Source organism: Phacochoerus africanus, chromosome X (genome assembly GCF_016906955.1).
Source record: "Phacochoerus africanus isolate WHEZ1 chromosome X, ROS_Pafr_v1, whole genome shotgun sequence".
Taxonomy (NCBI): domain Eukaryota; kingdom Metazoa; phylum Chordata; class Mammalia; order Artiodactyla; family Suidae; genus Phacochoerus; species Phacochoerus africanus.
This window is the reverse complement of record NC_062560.1, coordinates 113,217,670-113,233,884: the sequence shown is the minus strand read 5'-3', so window position 1 is coordinate 113,233,884 and position 16,215 is coordinate 113,217,670. Positions and strand designations below refer to the sequence as shown.

The following is a 16,215-nucleotide window of genomic DNA, read 5'->3' as shown; positions in this document are numbered from 1 at the left end:
TTCCCATTGTGGCTCAGCGGGTTACAAACCTGACTAGTATCCATGAGGATGCAGGTTTGATCTGTGGCCTCACTCGGTGGGTTTGCCATGAGCTGCAGTGTAGGTCACAGACGTGGCTTGGATCCTGTGTGGCTGTGGCTGTGGCATATGGAGACCGGCAGCTGCAGTTCCAACTCAACCCCTAGCCCGGGAACCTCCATGTGCCGCAGGTGCGGCCCTAAAAAGATAAAAAAATAAATAAATAAAATGTTTTTTAAAAAGAAGTATGGTGACATGTTCTTCCTATGATGTTTTATAGAAAGCTTTGTCCTTTCTTTATATCATACATATTTGTCATCTCATCTTGATTATAAAGCAGCTAAGGAGAGAGCCTGTTTATCTTATTCATGTTGTAATCGTCAGCTTTGCAAGGTCTGGCTGTCTGCCAGAAACTCCAGGCCTGTGCCGTTTTTTGTTTATTCAGTTTTTCTATGGTGTCAGCCTCATAGACATCGTTTAGTCTTAGTGATCTGTTATATATCAGTGTTTGAAATGGTGTCGGTTCCTGGCCTTCAATATTTACAATTCTACCTCTGTGTTCTGCCTCTTTATTAGACCATCCTAGGCTCGAGTAGCTGGCAATAAGTTGCCTTCTTTATGAAGAAAAAAAATCAATACCTTGTTAGTGGTGTTTTTCCAGATGAAATGAATGGATTAAATCAGCTTTTACCTTATTACAAAGTTTATTTTTGAGCAGTAAATGGGGGTCAGAGGAGCCCAAGAACTGGGTGTCTTCTGGAAAAATTTAATGACCTGGTTTCATTTGAGATGAAACAGCTCCCACCTAAGTGACTCTGTTCTCTACGACCCAATCCATAACCGGAGCCTGTGATCAAGTGGGCTAATGGTCAAGCAAAGTATCTGATGCTATTGGGCATTAGGATCATACTTCATATTTTGCAAAGTGCTTTTTCATTATTTATTCCTCACGACCTACCTATGAGATCTTCTGGCTGTCTTATCTCCCATATTGTGGCTGAAATATGACTAACCGATGCTCATAAATGCTTCAGGAAGCTGAAATGAATATAGGTCCTTGCCGACATACAAACACCCGACATTCAAAATGGTCAGCCTGCTTTGCCCTTGGGAAGGGGGGATGCAGCTCCCCCAGAGAGCGGGAAATATCTCCATTCTCCTGTGGGTACAGAGGTCTCGGGGCGGCAGGGATGGGAGTTACGAAGGAGGGCCGTGAGGGTGAGCGATTATACACTGATTGCTGCTCCAGAGACACATTGTTTAACTGGGGCTTCTGTGCCCAGCGAAGTTCACAAATGCCCACGCACCTGCGATGCTCTTCCGCTTGTGCTTCCGTGACGGTCTATCAGGGCTTTTGGGATTTTGAGTATAAAGGAACCCTGGGTTCACTGAGGGAAGGACCTTCGACACTTTGGAGGTTTGCATCCTGTTTTGGACTAGCTCCCCCCCCCCTTTTTTTTTTTATCTCAAGCTACTTCTGCTGATACTTGATCACATTCTCCTCCAGAGAAGTTTCTAGAATAGAACAGTCTTTAGGGAAGGTCTCATGGGGTGACACAATAAGAGAGGAGGGCTTCTGTCTGCCGTGGCTGCCTAAGTGATCGTGAATGGCAAAGAGAATTTTTTTGAAAGCCTCTTTGTGCCTGAGATGGTTAGGTGCCATCTCAACATCTCAAATTGCGGTGGCTCCATCCCGTCATTCTAGAGCAAGGACAGGAAGATGGAAATCTGTTTACATTGTGAATACAGTACATATATGCACACATGAATTCTCTGGTGATTTGGTCTCAGTTAAATATGTTAGTGCTAGTTAGTTTCAGAAAGTATAAGATTTGCTGGAGTTCCCATCCTGGCTCAGAGGTTAATGAACCTGACTAGTATCCATGAGGACATGAGTTCAATCCCTGGCCTTGCCCAGTGGGTTAAGGATCCGGCGTTGCCGTGACCTGTGGTGTAGGTCGCGGGGCAGCTCGGATCCTGAGTTGCTGTGCCTGTGGTGTAGACCAGCAGCTGTAGCTCTAATTCGACCCCTAGCCTGAGAAGTTCCATATACAGCAGGTGTGGAAGTAAAAAAAGAAAGAAAGTGAAAACACTCATTCAAAAAGATATATGTACCCCTATGTACAACATACAAGAACAGATGGATAATGCAAATACAGAGATTGAAATGCTATGAAATATCAAAAGGGAATGCTAGCAGTTAAAAACACAAACAGGAGTTCCTGTTGTGGCTCAGTGGGTTAAGAGCGCAACGCTGTCTCTATGGGGATGCAGGTTCGATCCCTGGCCTCAGTGGGTTGAGGATCCATCTCTGCCGTGGCTGTTGGGGCAGGTTACAGCTGTGGCTCCAATTTGACCCCTAGCCTGGGAACTTCCATATGCCACAGGTGCAGCCCTAAAAAGACAAAAAAAGAAAATCTTTGAATTGATATTTCTTTCTAATGATGCTATAGAGTCCATGAGCCATATGATTTTTTTGAGGGGTGAATTTTAAGAGAAAGTGCAGTGGATTAGACATCAGGAAATTGAACGACCCTCAGATCTAGTTCTTTGATTGACTAGCCTGCAAATGGGTCCTTCGCCAAACCACCCAACCCCTCTGGACTTGTTTCCTCAGGAGTCAAATCAGGGTGTTGAGCTAGACTGACACTGCCGCTTCTTGGCAGCATTGAAACTTTCTGCTTTATGCCGAAAGGACATGGATAGTAACAGGCCAGCTGGTGTTAGAGAAGGTTCATTGCCAGAAAGCAGGCAGAGGATCTTATCTCAGAGGATGACACTGGAACTCGTTTCCTCTTTTATTTTTCTTTCTCTCCAGCAACTCGTTCCCATTCGTGCACCTGATTTTTGCTCAAGACATGCACACACCAATCTTAGATCCAAACGCCTTAACACCAGTCGTATCAAGGTTTTTCGTGTTTTGCAGCTCTTCCTTATTTCCCAGCTGCTGGAGCTTATGCCTGGGTCACCAGGAGCTGTGGCCTTGCAACCTGTCCATAAGTGTTCTTTCGTTGGCAGCATTGCTTTATTGAAGCAAGAAAGGAAAAGGGTGTGTGTCCATTGAAAACGAAACCACCTGCAAAGCTTTCCCAGCAAGAACTTAGGTGATGCTTCTTTAGAAGTATGAAGCATAGGAATGATGTTTCCCAAAGATAATCGATAAGACTAGAAAAGCCCAGTCCAGAGAGGAGTTTAATTGTGTCTTTCAACCGTTAGTAATGACTGAAATGAGAATAGAGAAAATACTAAATAGATGCATCCTTATCTGTACTGTGATTAGAGCTGTGCATACACTTTATAGTTGGAATTCACTCAGTTGTGAACTCTGCAAAGCAGAGACTGGACGGGTTATCAGATAGTAGTAAAGCAGTTTTGTTTTTTTGGCCCCACCCGAGGTGTATAGAAGTCCCTGGGCCAGGGATCCAGTCTGTGCCACAGCTGCAGCAACAGCAGATCCTTAACCCACTGTGCTGGGCCAGGAATCAAACCTGCACCTCAGCAGTGACGGAAGCCACCACAGAGACAAGGCTGGAGCCTTAACCCACTGCGCCACAACCTATAAGTTTTTGTACATCGTATATGGCATCCTGGCGGTCCTTGAAAGACAGCCAGTACTCCAGGTGCAGACTGCTCTAGGTTGGTGTCTGGGGGCTTGGTGTCAGTACCTGAGATAAGGCTCTGAGGCTCATCTGCTCTCTGTGTAGAGGTGAGAATAAGCCCATTGGCACGGCCTGGACCAGAAACCCAAATGTGAAGCCAGGCAGATAGACATGGCGTTCCTGAGAAAAATATGGAGGGAATTGTCCAAGGTATAGAATCCAGATAATTAAGATCCGGGATTGAGAACCGGAAGAGAGCAGCAGGAATCAGTTTGATCTGTGGGTGGGGCTGGATTGGTCATCTATTATAAAATATTGGTCAGATTGATTTGAATAAATGAGGGAAATGGTGTGCTCTGTCTGGTTGTGTTAAAGTGGTGCATGTGACGGCATTTTGCAATCATCGGTACATTTGTTGAGTGCTTACCACGGCGAGATGGGAGGACTAGGAGATGTGCATAGAAGCAGCAGGCTTAGTAAGAAACAGCCTTCCTCTTAACTATGGCAAAGGAGGGGAAAGAAAAAACTTCTGATGCTTCTTTAAAGTAAATTGGCCACGTCTCTTTCAATTCAGAGTGTTTGGCACATACCGTAAAGCACTTTAGAGTAAGAGAATAATTGAGATTTATGGGAAAAGGGGGTGGAGGCGCAGAGGATAGGAACATAACAATTTAGGTTTCAAAAATATCTGAAGGGCAAGAAAGAGAAGGTGGAAGGTATTTTCAAAGACTGGTAAAAATGCTTTGATTGCCCTCAACATCAGAAATGACCTGGCTTCTAAAATTACAAACTTGTTGGGTTATGAAGAGCAGAGATTGGCACTACTCAACCAGCCTTGAGCTGCTTACAGCCACCCCTTAATAGGTACGCTTTAAAAAAATTCAGTACAGCCAGAAAATGGAAAACTACTTTGCAGTTAAGATTGAGGCAAATCTACATCTAAAGTTACTGGAAAAATGTTTAAGGGACAGCAAATGAAAACAGGAAGTTGTAAAATAGCTAGTCTGGTCTGATTCCATTTTACTAAAAAGCTTGTCAATATGTAGAAAATAGTCTGGAAAGAATACAGCCACATAATAACAGTAGTCATTTCTGGGAGACCTTTCTTTCTACTTTCTTCATTTTGAAATAATGTTACTTTGTATAACCATTGTGAAATCGTGTTAGTATACATGGAAATCAATTTGGCTATATTGAAGATCCTTAAGATTCAAAAATATTGAAATTGTCCAAACGTTGAAAAGATTTTTTTTTTTAAATGTCGAAGAGGAGCTGTAAAATAGCTCCTGTTCTTGACTTCTTTCTTTTGAACGCATCACCTGAAGTTTTTACTATCTGGTCTAAGTCAAGAATCATGTTGCAGGAGGGGATGTGGAATGCAAAACATAAATTGTTCAAACATGATACATTTTAAAGATTGTGGATATATGTCTTTGATGATCTCAACTTAGATGTGGAGCAATTTATATTGGTCACTTTGATTTCAATTGAGATTTGAGGGCTTGATTTTTTTTTTATCAGCAATGAGGAGGTTTTTTTTTCATCTTCTCTTGGTGAATTTGCTGCAGCGTGGAATGTAAGTACAATCTGGGAAGCTGGCATGCAGTGTTTAATCCAGGCCAAGAATTTGGACAGCATGCCTACAAACTGCAATGATGTTTCTTGCTAGAGATTAAAAATTGTCATTCGTTTTTTAGATTTTGATTTTTGGCAAGGAAGAGGATATTACACACAGTTCCTAGAATTTATGGTATGGAGGGATACAGAAATCTCTAGGTCTTGGGCTCTCATTCTGGAGTTTTATACAATATATGCAGTTGTTTGTGCATTTTTCTGGATTAAAGTTCTTTTCACATATATCTGGCTCTCAAGGAATAGAAGACCCAAAGCACATTTAGAAAAGTTTGAGGTTCCTGCAAATATGTTTCGTATTTGTTATAGTCTAGTGTTGATTGATATTAGCTAAAGCATGCTAGGAACAAACAAACGAGTGCATATTAAACATTTGTCAAAATTTGCCCTGGCTTTCTGACCCATGAACAAAGGCTGCCCAGATAGGGAGGTCAGGTAGAAGTCACAGGAACCCTTTTTGCCTCTTAAGTTCTAGCACAGGTCCTGCATCTCAAGTGGGCAGTGCGACTGTTTTGGTGATGTGTGTTGGTCTTCTGTTTCTTTTTTTTTAATTTTTATTTTTTTTTATTTTTGGCCGCATCCATGGCATGCAGAAGTTTCGAGGCCAGGGATCGTACCCATGCCACAGCAGTGACAATGCCAGATCCTTAACCCCCTGAGCTGCCAAGGAACGCCTAGGCCCATTGCAGAGTAAATTTTTCTCCCAAACATCCTGAACACAAAATCTGCAACACCTCACGAGTTCGCGTGTCATCCTTGCGCAGGGCCATGCTAGGCTTCTCTGTGTTGTTCCAATGTTTAGTACATGTGCTGCCCAAGCGAGCGCCCCCTGTTTACCTCGATGTTCCCTCTTGGTGGAAGTGATTTCCTTCTTTGTCAGACCACCTGTGTGGTTGGGCTGCCAGCGGAGGGCACCTGGATATCCACACCCCGAGGCCAATTCAGGGTGCTTGTGTCAGTAGTTAAAAAGAAAGAATTATCAGATTCTCCCATGATTTTGATACCTAATTTGTTTTTTCCAGGCACTTTTGTGTATCTTTTTCAGCTGCACCTGTTCTTGGACCAGGGATCAAACCCACACTGCAGCAGTGACCAGACGCATAGCAGTGACCACTCAGGATCCTTAATCTACTGAGCCACCAGGGAACTCCTCTGTGGGGTGATTTAATTGCTTCCCTATACATATGTGTGAGTCGTCCAATGGTAATTTTTTTTCTTTTTAGGGCCGCCCCCACAGCGCATGAAAGTTTCCAGGCTAGGGGTCGAATTGGAGCTGCAGATGCCGGCTTACACCATAGCCATGGCAACACTGGATCCGAGCCACATCTGCAGCAATGACAGATCCTTAACCCACTGAGCGAGGCCAGGGATTGAACTCGAATCCTCATGGATACTATGTCCAGTTCTTAGCCCGCTAAACCACAACAGGAAATCCTACAATGGCCACCCGAATGATCTCCTCTGAAGCCGCTGAATCAGGGTTTGCCCTCTCGGTCCATTCACTGCACTTACTCCAATATCGCAGTATAAGAATTACTGACTGTGACCAGGTGGGCCACCTAACGTTAGGGATTTGGGTTGAATTTCTGGGCTTCTCTTATCTCTTTCTTCATATTCATAGTCATGTCTTTTTCTTTTCTTTTCTTTTCTTTTTTTTTTTTTTTTTTGCCTTTTATTGGGCCTCTCCCGCGGCATATGGAGGTTCCCAGGCTAGGGGTCCAATCGGAGCTGTAGCCACTGCCTACACCACAGCCATAGCCACGCGGGATACGAGCTGTGTCTGCGACCTACACCACAGCTCAAGGCAGTGCCGGATCCTTAACCCACTGAGCGAGGCCAGGGATTGAACCCTCAACCTCATGGTTCCTCAGTGGATTTGTTAACCACTGCACCATGACAGGAACTCCATATTCGTATTCATTTCTTACCAACTTATCGCTTGTCATTCAACTTGAAATGTTGATAAGACCAATACTGCTTCCATCAACTTGACCAAAGAATAACAGTGGCCTGATGCCCATGAGACGCACCAATTTTTCTCAGTCTCTGCCATCAGCCAGACACTGCAGCCACGCAGAATCCTGGAAAGGGCCAATGCAAACTCCATTCTAGTATCAGCTTGGGGGCTACAGGTTGTGCAGTCAGGGTGCTGAGCTGCAGCATGTAGAAGGTTTTAGCCTGGAACCAGGTACCTGCGCTTTCTCCTCTAGGACCCAGAATGGATGGACTTGGGAACCTGAGGAATTTGGAACTAGACCACAAGCCTGAATGATAGCCCACTAAATCTCATTAATGCTCTTTCTTACAGAGAACACTATTTATAAATATATACAAATGTACATTATATACATATATACAAATGTACATATGGAAGTTCCCGGGCCAGGGATCGAACTTGTGCCGCAGCTGTGCCACAAGGGAACTTCCAATACTCTGTCTACTGTTTGTGTAACATTTCCAGTTAACTCAAGTTGTGTGTCCTCTGTCCATCTTGCCATGGCGTAATCATTCATCAAATAGCCTTCTTCTTGTGGTCATGAAAATCTCCCCCAGGCAAAGGAGAGCAAGACTGTGAGCCTCCGACCTGGGTGAAGATGTGCCTGCTGGGAGGTTGGGCCCAGGTCTCTCCCGGGGAATCCATGACCATCTTGGGCTGGGAGAGGAGGAGCTGAGAGGGTGGGAGAAACACATACACACTCCCGAATAAAATAGACGACTAACCAGAACCTGCTGTGGAGCACAGGAGAATCTACTCCATAATTTCTAATAACCTAGATGGATAAAAAGAATGGCTATATTTATATGTGTGACATTCACTTCACTGTACACTTGAAACTAATACGACATTGTAAGTCAGTCAGCTATACTCCAATGACATTAAATTAAAAAAAAAAAAAAGATCTGGGAGTTCTCTGATGACCTAGCAGGCTGAGGCTCCTGCGTTCTCACTCCTGTGGCTCTGGTTGCTGCTGTGTGGCGTAGGTTCGATCCCCGGCCCAGGAATTCCCACATACTGCCTATGCAGCAAAAAAGGAAAAAAAAAAAATACAAAAAAACCCCACAACAACAAGAGAGAACCTGAAATAAACTTTGCAACTCTCATTAAAAAAATAAATAAATAAAAATAAAAGCTCTTGGGCTGCAGGTGTCAGCATCTCTGTTCCTGCCATCCAGCTAGAGGGTTTCACGTCCTGCCCGAGGGGTTCCTCAGCATGCAGAGGTCAAAGAGCCTCCCCCGGTCTTTCACAGCAGCTAGAACTGTATTTTTATCCCTGGTATTACCCCTTCTGTGTGTGTGTGTGTGTGTGTGTGTGTGTGTGTGTGTGTGTGTGTGTGTGTGTTTTGTCTTTTTGCCTTTTCTGAGACCGCTCCCTCGGCGTATGGAGGTTCCTAGGCTAGGGGTCCAATCGGAGCTGTATCCACCGGCCTACACCACAGCCACAGCAACTGGGCATCCAAGCCACATCTGCAACCTACACCACAGCTCACGGCAATGCCGGATCCTTAACCCACTGAGCGAGGCCAGGGATCGAACCCGCAACCTCATGGTTCCTAGTCGGACTTGTTAACCACTGAGCCACGACGGGAACTCCACCCCTTCTGTATTAAGAGGTGGATCACCCATTAGGCTGTGAGCCACTCCTACACAGCCACACACTCCTATGTACCACCCAGCATAGCGTCCCCATTGCCTGCGCCCCTCTCCCCAGAAAGTATCTGTAGTGCCGATCTGGGTGGTGGTGATCCTGTACGGGATTGAGGGGTTCAGCGAGCAGATGGCCAGTGACATTTGGGGTATTGCTATGACCCCAACTCCATTCCAGAACACCCTCTCATGCTTGTCATAAAAGTCTGGTAATGAATTTTGTCCCAGTTCAGATACAGTTTGTACGGCCCGTCCCCACTGGCCCCCAGTGGACGGTGGCGGAGAGGGGGGGTTGGCCAAGTGTAAGGCGTCTGCCCTTGGCCTGGCTCTGTGTGCAAGGCTTGTGTGAGTTAAGGTCACCACGGCCAGAGAAGAGCCCGGGCCAAGCGAGGCAGGCGTTGCCGCTGTTCCATTTCTACGCACTGTCAACTCCCACAGATCCGGGGAGAGGTTTGCGCCTTTGTTATCCATAAGAGCAAGGGACTTGGGAAGTGGAGACGTCATTGGGAGTATGAATGACCTCGAGGGCTAGAGTACCTTGTTCCCATTTGTTGAGGGCTGTTTGGGGGTGCCAGGTTCTGAGTTGTTCACTGTGTGCAGCATCTCCCTGAATCATCGCACCCCTGGTGGTAGAAGAAATCATCACCTCCAGGAACAGTGCGGCTGCACAGCGAAGATGTGCATTCTTTTTTTTTTTTTTTCTTTGTCTTTTTAGAGCCACACCCACGGCATATGGAAGTTCCCGGGCTAGGGGTCGAATCGGAGCTACAGCTGCCGGCCTCCACCACAGCCACAGCAACACCAGATCCGAGCCGCGTCTGTGACCCACACCACAGCTCACGGCAACGCCGGATCCTTAACCCACGGAGTGAGGCCAGGGAGGGATCGAAGCTGCGTCCTCATGGATACTAGTCAGATTTGTTTCTGCTGCGCCACAGTGGGGACTCCAAAGATGTGCATCCTGACTTGGAGTCCATAGGCACTGACCCAGTCCTCACGCTCTGAAACACTAGTTTCTGCTGATTTTACAAACAAGACGAAGGGAGTTCAGAACCAAGATTGGAGCACACATGTATCTGATTATATAGCTTGTGCGCTGTTAGCCACGTAGCACCCCAGGTTGTCATGGGACATATGGGGGTCGGGTAGAGGAATTATCAAACATTATTTTAAAAATCATGGGAGTTCCCTGGTGGCTCAAGGAGTTAAGGATCCGGCAGAGACTCGAGTTGCAGCTGTGGCTCAGGTTTGATCCCTGGCCCAGGAACTTCCACATGCCACCGGGTGTGATCGAAAAAAAAAAAAAATCATGTCAGTTAATGAGATTGTAAAAAATAAAAAGGTATAAAAGAAATTCACTGTATTTTTGCCATCTAAACTCCCAAACTTCTACTATTTTGTATGTTCATCTCACCCTACTTTTGGAGAGTTATAATTATTTAGGTATGTACTTTCAAAAACCCTTCTGTGTATGCAGTTTTTCTGTGTTTTCACTCAGTGTAGCATAGCATTCTCTATGGTATTTATTTACTTTTGTAGTCTAAATTTTTTATTGATTTAAAAAAATAGCTTTGTATTCTTTCTGATTATAAAAATGGTTTCTGATTAAAGAGAATTTGAAATTCAAAAGGACACAGAGAAAATAATGAAGAATGAACTCTAGGATTTCCCGCTGTGGCACAGCAGGTTAAGTCTGGTGTTGTCTCAGCAGTGGCTTGGGTCACTGCTGTCGGTGCCTCAGGTTCGATCCCCGGCCTGGGAACTTCCACATGTTGCAGGCATGGCCAAAAATATAAACGAAGTTTGTGATGTGAACTAATTATTAATTCAGACAAAATGAGTATGTCTTCACCCTTTGTCTGCATTTGGACTTTTCCTCACCCATTTAATAAAGTTATTCGAGCTAGAATCTGTTTTGATTGATTGATCTCTAAGCTTTTTTTCAGCTCTGAGGTTCTATGGATTAAAATGGAGAAAGTTGCATCAATCACAGACAAAATCAACTTACTACTATTTCCTTATATTTGGCTATCAAAATATGTTTGAGAGGATTTGTGAAAAGGTGGAGGGCAGGTAAAATGAGTGGATTAGGTTATTCTATCATGTAAAATCATTTCATTTTCTTTTTTCTGCCTTCCCAGGTAAGGAAAGAAAAGTGATCGATGCAGAAACTTCAAATGTACCTATCTCAGTTGTCATTTACTAAAATTTTAATGTTTTTGTAAAACTTTCATCTATCTTGCCTTTAGATACTCTGCCCAAAATTGATTTTAAAAATTGATTTAAATAGAATGCACAGAAAGCCAGTACTTTGACTATAGAGGCTAAACATGCATTACTCGCTGAATGCCTAGGTAGATGCAACAGAAGCTTAGGACGTGAGGAGTTGTGTCTTAACAAAACAGCTTTGGGAGCCCCAGGAAGCCTCAGACCTGCTTCCACAAAGAGGCTGATCCCTTTTCTTAGCCTCCTGGGCGAGGGTGCTACCTAGGGCCCTTCCCTCTCTGAACTCAGGAAGCACGTGGCATATTTAACCCTACGTGTCCCAGACCCTGCTCTGCATCCACATCACCTGGGATGACTCTGTGTGTGTGTGTGTGTGTGTGTGTGTGTGTGTCTTTGTGAAAATACAGATCCCCAGGTCCCACTGCCCAGATACTCATAAGTAGGGTGGGACCTGAAAATCAGCATTGCAACAAGCTTTCTAGCTGATTCTGATACAAGAGACCCAAGATCAGCACTAGTCAGCCATTGGCGAACCAGGAACTGGGCCGATGGGGAGAATGAGGCCAAGAAAGGCTGAATGGCGTTGCTCCGGGTCACACCATGGAGTTTCCGAAGACGAACACAAGCCTTTGTTCCTCCCAATTTGATGGTGAATGTGAAGGTGCAACCAGAGCACAGCCTTCCAGGAGAGACAAAACTAGAGAAAGTGCTAAGCTGGGAGGAGACGAAAGAAACCAAATGTTTAACATTGCCCTCGGGCCCGATCTGAGAATGTTTTTCCAACTCATTTTCTTATTTGGGTGACTGGCCCAAAGCTCTCCCCATCCCGCATTGCATTTCACAGCGTTTTTGTTTTGTTTTGTTTTGTGTGTGTTTGTTTGTTTTTTTACACTGCTGTGGGACACAGAACCTTTTTCTTTTTTTCTCAATGAATTTTATTGCATTTATAGCTGTACAATGATCATCACATCCCAAGGGCACAGAATCTTTTGACAGTAATTACCTGGTTTTGTTCAATATCAATGGAATATTTATTAAAATGACATGATGACTGGATGCAATATGGTGTCCTGAACTGGATCCTAGAGTAGAGAAGAGACATTTAGTGGAAACACTAGTGAGATCTGAATAAAGCATGCAGTTTAATGGTCATTTACCAATGTTACTTTCTGAGTTTCGACAGAGGTACCATTGTTATGTAAGATGCTAACACCAGGGAGACCCCATGACAGGTGTATAGGAACTCCGCCACTTCTCTATAGATATAAAATTATTGCAAAAGAAAAAGGTTGTTTTAAAAAATAGGCTTAGCTAAGAACAAACCAGAGCAGTCAATGAAGCAGACAAATTGCTAATCACATAACCGAGCAGGACCCTGTAAGGTCTTCCCGGAGCAGAGCCCCCACTCACGTCCTCCCCCTGCCTCTCTATCTATACAAACACTTTAGTCCAAGAATCAATTTAATCAGAGAAAGGCGGCAACACAGAGACAAGGGAAAAGAGTCAAGCAGGACAGAACAATGAATGGTGGTCCAGCCGTGCCACGCAGTCAAGGACCTTTCGTTAGTTCTTCCTCAAAGACTGTGGACACTGCCCGGAGCCATGTCCTTGGAGCTGCTGAGCAGGTGCTGAAGCCCCACCAGGGGGAAGAAGCCCGGATGCCGCCCACAGGCAGGTGGACCCCAGACGGGCTGGACCGAGAAGGCCGAGGACGCTGACTCGCAAGCATCTCACTACCCGCCAGTCAGGAAAAGGTCCACGGGCTGAGGACCGCCTGCCCCGTGAACGCTGCACGACGCCTCGCTGCCCCCTCCAAGGCGGGGCGCGGTCCTTGAGGCACTAGCCTGCCGTGTTCCCTCTTCGCCGGGCGATTAAAGCTGCTTTGCCTGTTTCTGCAACTCCGTCTCCGCATTTCTGTTTGGCATCGGTGCACAGAGGCAACCGAGATTTTGGCAACAATCTGAGCATAAATTCCCTCTCGCACTGGGGCAAAACCCTTTGGGGATATGACAGCTTGATTTGTGTGAGAAGGTGACTGAGGAGAAAAAGCCTGTTTACTCCCAGAAGTGAACCTTGCTGAGCTGGGGAGGCAAGTGGGCTTTCACTTCAGGAGAATTCGATTGCGGATTTCCTTCTTTAACAGCACATCCTGTTGGAGTTCTCGTCGTGGCTCAGTGGGTAACAAATCTGACTAGGAACCATGAGGTTGTGGGTTTGATCCCTGACCTCGCTCAGTGGGCCTGGTGTTGCCATGAGCTGTGGTGTAGGTCGCAGACGAGGCTCGGATCCCACGCTGCTGTGGCTTTGGTGTAGGTCAGTGGCTACAGCTCCGATTAGACCCCTAGCCTGGGAACCTCTATATGCCGCAGGAGTGGCCCAAGAAGATGGCAAAAAGACAAAAAAAAAAAAAAACAAAAAACGGCACTTTCTGTTTATGCGATTTTCATTGAGGTGACTGTTTTCCTTTTAAGTAATCAAGAAAAACTGGGGAGTTCCCTTGTGGCTCAGTGGGTTAAGGATCTGGCATTGTTGCTGCTGTGGCTCAGGTTTGATCCCTGGCCCTGGAACATCCATATGCCCTGGGCTTGGCCCAAAGAAAAAAAGAAACAGAAAAAGAAAACCCCAAACTGGAATAACCTCTTAATGGCGTTTCTATACATTAGGCTGAAGTGGATACATGGCTTAAGCGGAAAGACAACTATATTATTTATATGCATTGTGTAGCAATGAATATTTTAAAAAATAAGTAATATTTTTGTAAAGGGTAGTCGTCTTCACTGAGCTGTGACCATGCCTGAGGCACCTCTGTAGTTTACGTTTTCATTCAATGAACACTGACTGAGTACATTAATAATGACAACTAAGGAGTTCCTGCTGTGGCTCAATGGGATCCGCAGCCTCTCTGGAGCCCTGGGACACAGGTTCGATCCCCAGCATAGGCACAGTGGGTTAAAAGGGTTCGGCATTGCTGTAGCTGTGGTGTAGGTCACAACTTCGGCTCAGATCTGATCCCTGGCCCCTGGGAATTCCCTTACCGAGGGGTAGCCCCAAAAGAAAAAATAATAATAACAGCTAAAACATAAAGAATCATTATGATGGAGCAGGAAATTTACATCAATTCTTTTCATTCTTGCAGCCACCACACAAGTTATTATCTTTGATTCTTTGGACGAGGGCGCAGACTGTTTAAGCAACTTTTCCAAGGTCACACAGGAAATAGGAGCTAGATGTTGAGCCTGGTTTTATCTGACTCTCTCACTTTGGATCTTCACGGAAAAATGCCCAGTACTACAGGGAACTGTGCGACAGGGGCAGAGGGCAAATGGCAATGAGGGAATTTTATCTGTGTGCCTGTGGGGTAGGGAGCCAGGGGCAGTGTGGTTGGTGAGAGGTCAGATGTGATGGAGAAGTAAGAAGCAGTGGCAAGAGTTCCCTGGTGGTCTAGTGGTTAGGATTTGGTGCTTTTGCTGCTGCAGCCAGAGTTTAATCCCTGGTTTGGGAACTGAGATCTCACATCAAGCCGTACCCAGTGGCCAAACACAAAGCAAAGACAAACAAGGAAGCGGCGGCATTTAATAATTTGGGCCATTTGAGTTCAGGCTGGTACTGGTGGGATCAGATCCAGACCCAGAGGTGTAAGGAGCCAGGGGGCAAGGACAGGGTGCGAGTCTGCCTCTTTGGTGGGGGATGGAAGGAGAGAAAACAGCGCCGCTGGAGGCTGAGAAGCTCTGTGAGGTGGTGGATCTACTGTTGAGCGGGAGCGCTGCTATGCAAGGAGAAGGAGGACCATTGACTCTTCGAGACTGGGAGCAAGGGGGACGGGGAGGGATGAGGGCGCCAGGAGCGGAGGAGGAGCTGCCGCCGGTGACCCCAGGCGGGACCCGGAGCATCTGTGGAGCTCTGCTCCCTGAGAGAATATTCCTTCTCCTTCCTGCCGGCCCCTCCCTTCGCTCTTCTGGTTTCTGTATAAGCCCGGGGGGAGGGGAGGGGAGGCTCAAAATTGTCCTGAGGTCCAGACTCACAGCAGCTGCCAGCCCCCCCGCCCCCCACCAGGGCACAGCATCCGAAAGCAAACGTCCTCTGGGTCATCATATGGGGCTTATTTCAGATCGGAGGTGTGATTTCACCAAGGGCTTCTGCTTTTAGTCTTTTATCAACACCACAAAATCGCATTAGCTCCCTGATCAGTAGGTTACTTCGGCCAACATCATAACCACATTCATACCCCCACATATACCTCACTCTTCACTTAGGGTAATCAGTTTTAATGACACTCGCTTCAGTTTCTTTCATAAATCAGGCGCTTTTATGAGATAATGGAGGAGAAACAGCTAATTTTGATCTCCGACAAACGAAAAGTGAATGCATGAGTTTTTAAATGTATTTCTGGTGGCTTACCATGCCCATTACTTCCAGGGAAAAGAATATCTCCCGACTTCTCTTTTAGAAACAAATGAGGCAAAAGTCCAGTGGATTTGGAATACCAAAGCATTCGCTGTAATGTACTGCAAATAAACAATAGACATAGCTCCTCCTTGGTCGGTTTCGCACAAATCTCCATGGACTAGAAATCGGTGGTTGTAAGCAGCCTGCGCGGTATCCTTCCTATGTGTTAAGGAGGGAAATCTTAACACCACACCTTTACAGGAGCAGAATCCGACTGAGTCGGCTGAGTTGTCCGCAGAAAACAGAACAGCCATTTCTTCCGTCCAACAAACTTGTGTGGAATTCCTGCTATGCACCAGGCAATGTACAGAGGTGGATAAAACACATGTTCTGTAGCACCTGCAGAGAGAGCTTCAGCAGACAATAGCTTTGTTCCACCCATTTTTATATCCCCCCCATCCTTCTCTCCAAAGGCGCACCCACAGATCCCAAAGGGGTTTTACTTCTCTCGTTCCCCTCCCACCTTGGCCCCCCGTGGGGGAGAGGAGTCCCCCGTGGGATGGGATTGAGCCACTCTCCTTGGGGGACCTTCCCTGAGATCCCACCCCTGTGACTTCCTGCCCTCCCAGCCACTCCCTCCCATTTCATCAGGAGGATTTAGATCCTTGCCTCAGGCTCTGCTTTAGGGGGGATGCAGGCCGGAGGTGG

At 45.9% G+C, this 16,215-nt stretch overlaps 1 non-coding gene across 1 annotated transcript; it reads right to left on the bottom strand.

Annotated features, from left to right (window-relative positions):
- Positions 1-5,968: 5,968 nt before the first annotated feature.
- On the bottom strand, positions 5,969-6,075 carry LOC125118977 (U6 spliceosomal RNA). The gene has a single exon (XR_007132953.1). It is a non-coding gene; the product is annotated as a U6 spliceosomal RNA (small nuclear RNA).
- Between the last annotated feature and the right edge of the window lie 10,140 nt (positions 6,076-16,215).